We start from the raw sequence: 4,885 nt of genomic DNA on the forward strand, positions 1-4,885 counted from the left end.
TATAACAAACAGAAAAGGAAAAATAAAAAGAGACAAAACTAGCTGAAGCCAAAACTGGAAGTTACTTTGTTCTATTTTGGTTCTTTGCTGCATTGTTGTGCACAATGTTACAATGGATGTGACCTGCCTGAGGTGTATAGGGCTCTGTGCCCTCTGCAGTGTAAAATGGTGAAGCTGGCTTTTCAAGGCAAAAACACTGAGATGGAATGAGGGACTATGAAGGCAGAGACCATCCCAGTGCTTTCAGGGTCTCTGGACTTCTAGACATTTCTCTGCCTCCAATGGGCACCAGGATGTACTCCTCCCTCCAGTGGTAGAGCACCACACGGCCAGCCATTAGGAGGGCCTCCATCATGCCCCAGGTAGCTTTACTTCCAGTGCATCTAGAACACAGCTTTCCAGAGGGCATTCTTGGTGGCTGTTCCCCCGCTCTGAACCTCCCTTACTAGAGGGGCTGGGCTGATTCTCTTCTTGCTCTCCTTTGCAGTGTTGCCAATTTCCAGGGAATTCTCCGATTTCCATGTAATAAAAAGCCTTTCCGGGGAATTTTTGGGTATTAAAAATTTGCAGGGAATTTCCGGGGAGTTAAACCTTTCAGTTGGGGAATTAAAAGCCTTTCTGTTCATAGGGAATTATTTCACTTCCCACCCCCCAAAAATGGCCCAAAATGTCTTTCCCGCCCCAAAAATGGCCGACCTGGAAGTACCCACCCCCCAAAATGGCCGACCCAGAAGTTCCCTCCTCCTTTTGCCTTCCAATAGTGCTTTGCGGTCCCTCGACCCGGAAGTCCCACCCTTGACCCGGATGTCCCGTCCCTGACCCAGGTGTCCCGGGGAATTTGGGGGCGTTTCAGGGATTTTCAGGGGGATTTCCTTCAAGGGTGATTGGCAACACTGGTAGGCAGGTGAAGAACTTTTTGTTCCAGCAGGCCTCTGGGACTTGACTGCTCAAGGGGGAAGGGATTTTCATGTGCTATGTTGCTTGTCTTTCTTGTTCTTCTTTTAAAAGCTTATGCTTTTAACTCCTTTCAATTTTATTGGTAGTTTAATTATATTTTTAGCTTTCTTTATGATGTAAGTTTTTAGCTGTCTTTATTAACTTTTGAAATTGCCTTGAGTTCTGGACTGGGGAAAAAGCAGTATATAACTGATGATGAAGATGAAGATGATGGAGCTTGACCATTTCACAGATGGAAATTGGGGCGGATGTGGCCAAGCATAGTCAAGAGTGTGGTCAAGATGGCAGGAAGAAGACACGAGCCAGGACAGGCTGCAGCAGTTTGCTTTTGCCTGAGCCTCCTGGGAAGGGCTCCTCTCCTTTCCCCACTACTGAGTAAATTAAGTACAGACTACTTTTGCACTTCGAACTCCGTCTGCAGCAATGGAAATAAGCTGGGGACAAAATGAGAAAGAGGGAAGTGGAGAGAGAAATTAAGGCATTTTAAAAGCAGCAGAAAAAGTGGAACAACAGAGGATTAATCAGAACTGTTTCTGCCAGCTGAAGGGAGTCTTGATTTCAGAGATACTTTGAACAGCCAAGGAAACCCCTTCCAATTCTTTCAGTGACCAAACAGGAATAGACTACATAGGTTCTAATACCTGCCCCCACCACCAGCTTTCCAAAAGCAAACAGAAGTAAATTCCAAGTAAAAACCTTTCTGTTGCTTGCAAGTACAACTGTGTGGCGCCACCTTTTCTAGCCTTCCCTAGTGCTAACAATCATCACAGTAGTTGACAGCATATGAAACAATGGGAGCCCTTATCATAGATCGCTGACGGCAGCCATTTCCAGCAGCTGTTTTGAAGGCCGTAAAGTTTCTGCTGTGATGTGGTCCCACGGTGAAGCCTGTGCCTTGAAGAAAGTGCTGATTTAGAGGCATTTCTTGACCTGATCTCTGGGAGTAATGATTGGATGACAGGTTCCCATGCCAAGAACAATGGTGTGAATCAAAATAAGACTTGTCAGAGCTCAAGCCTACTGGGAAAGATGCCATTTTGACCTTGGAAGAGGTGCACCAATGGCAGCTCATGGCTTTTGTGTCATTGGGTAATAAACCCACTCTGAATTTTAGACTAAACTTTAAAAGATAATGCCAAATGCTGAATCTATAAACTCTGGGGTTGCCAGGTTGTATCATTTTCCTATGAATACAAGATGAAACCACAATTCTCATTCCAACTGGTCTTAGGGAGCTTCATCCCCACTACCTGAGCACATAATACTTGCACCATATTAAAACATTGTTCTACGTAACCCATAGCAAATAATTTCTTTTATGTTTATTTATGCGCTTCATAAATAAAGGTTAATAATAATAATGTTGAGATTTACATTCCCTCATGGGGATGTGGAGAGAAAGAAGGTGACTGGCTCAAGATCACCAAGTGAGCTTCATGGCTGATAGAAGATATGAATGGGAGTTTTCCTGAGGCTGCCACTTTAATCACTGGAGTTTATCAGACAAGGGAAATTGGAAGTATAATCCAATGGCAATCTGAACGCAATCATGGGGTTTAACATTATTGTGTGATACACGCAAATTCGGGCAATGGCATGCTATTTTCGGGCAATGGGAAGCCAGTTTGAATGCGCATTCATGTAATTGCACTAAACTAGCGACTTTAAGTGAATGCATTCTGGCCCCACTTTCTTTTCATTTGAATTTAAGAGATATTCCTCCCGTTTGATAAACTCCACTGTCTGTCCTAGTTCCGTTTAGGACATCTATTAAATATGGAATGAAACCTTGAAAATTCTCAATGATCTAGTAGTCCTGGCATATGCAACTGTATGTCAGCCTCCCAAAGTGTCCAATGTTGATCAAATGTTGAAAAAATGTAAACAGGTGTCAAATGCCAATAGCAAGCCAATATTTAAGGTTAAATATTTAAAGTTAAAAGTTAAAATGTTGCAACCTAAATAGAATTTCCAGCTAATATTTAATACAAACTTTTGCAAAAGAGCAAATTTATTTTGGCTTTAAGAGTGGTTTGCATAAGATGTCCTAAACTCTCTTTTATATGTGTGTTTGCACTTTGTAAATGGTTTTTCATAAATGTACCACTTTAAGAGGGTTTTCAGGAACTACAGGCTCTGCTGCATATGAGAAACCCTACAAAGCTTACATATGGTGTGTCATCTTTTTACAATATCAGTGGCTTCAGTAGGGTTGTATTACTTGGTGCAGTCACTACCACCCCATTAAACTCGTCCCATACCACACACCATACAGAATCCTTATAGTTAGGTTTTTGTACTAATGTTACCCATAAATCATAATTCCTGTACATCACTATGTTGTGACATAAACAACTAGCAAAATTGAAATTATACCTTTAAATTACAATATTATATGCACAGCCTTAATGTTTTTATATATACATAATTTCATATGGTTAAAAATGGCATGATGTGACGTTTTTAATTAAAATTTAAAAAGAATGGTTATTTTTTAAAAATTCAAAAAAATTAATTTTTAATTTTTAAAAGTATTTAGTAACCTGAGACCTTTCTTTTAGCCTTCACCCACTCACACCATTTCTTTTACTGAGCTCCGGTGTTTTAAGGGGATGCAGGCAAATACCACTGCTTCTGCCAAAAGGCAGGTATTTGGGGAGCAGTGTGTCACCTCCCATGTAGGGTATCATCTATTGTGATCCACATTCCCTGAACCCTCCAGTGACACCTCAACAATATTCACCTCATGAATGCCAAGGGAGTGATACCAACACAGGTTTCTTTCTATACTATCCTAGTTTTGCTCTCTTTTCACGGTAGACCAGCAGTCTAGGTCATTCCTCTGCTGACTTTCAAGATAACACAAGATAATCTGGTCTGTGAGAAATGAGTCCACATTGTTAGTGGTCTTTATCACATCCCATTTTGTGTCATCTTCCAAAGCAACAGCTTGAACGTCTTGACTTCAGTGATGCTATTTCTTTGCTAGGTTTCTTTTGTACCATTTTGGCTTTAGTTCTGTTATGGAAGAAATCTGGAACAGCATTTCCACATCTCAGGGCTTGGACACTCTTCTCTTGTTCTCAGGGTTAAAAAAAAAAAGGGGGGGGGGGTCCTTAGGCAAGAACATCATATTCAACATTGGCTAGACTGTATTTCCTTGTGCTCTTAAATGCAGTATTTTCCAAGGTGTTGAAAACAGAACTGAGGAAAGTGTAGTTTTCTTTCCCCCGGTTCCATGCAGAGCTCAAAAAAATGTAGTTTTAAAACAAACATTTTCCCTCTTTCAATAAATATGGTGTTTCTTTTTTGACCTATATGCCCCAAGCAATTACAGTTGACACTTAATGTCTCATGCCTAATGACATCCTTAGGTCTCATATTTGGGCCCTAAAATCACAGGGCCTAGGCTGCTCCTGACATACCAACCCTATTCAGGAAGGTCATTAGAGCAGTGCAACAAGGGTAGGCTAGGAGCCTCTTGGAATAGGCATTGTATTTCAACTCCAATACAACAATAGTTCGGTGCCTGCTTCCACATTGCCTCTGGAAGGTAGCTGGTTCCTCCTCTGACATTTTAAAGACTTTACCACAGTCTCCTCCTTTATGCCTTGGGTCTTCATTTTATCTCAGCAGTGTAAGATAGATGTGGTGTCTGCTGCATGGGCCAGAATACTTTGGGAGCAGCGTGGAATATTCTGACCCCGAAGCCATGGGATGATAATAATAATAATAAGATCAAGGCAGTTTAAATCAAAAACAGATAACACAATAAAATTAATCCTATTATTCTCCCTTCCTTAAAACAAATCCACATAATTAAAAACAACAAACACTTTAAAATACCATTAAAATCATTTTAAATAGTCATAACAGAGGCAAGACATCTTGGGGCATTGCTTGGGACAGTCCATAACAGTGGGACTGG

Source organism: Sceloporus undulatus, chromosome 1 (genome assembly GCF_019175285.1).
Source record: "Sceloporus undulatus isolate JIND9_A2432 ecotype Alabama chromosome 1, SceUnd_v1.1, whole genome shotgun sequence".
Classification (NCBI taxonomy): domain Eukaryota; kingdom Metazoa; phylum Chordata; class Lepidosauria; order Squamata; family Phrynosomatidae; genus Sceloporus; species Sceloporus undulatus.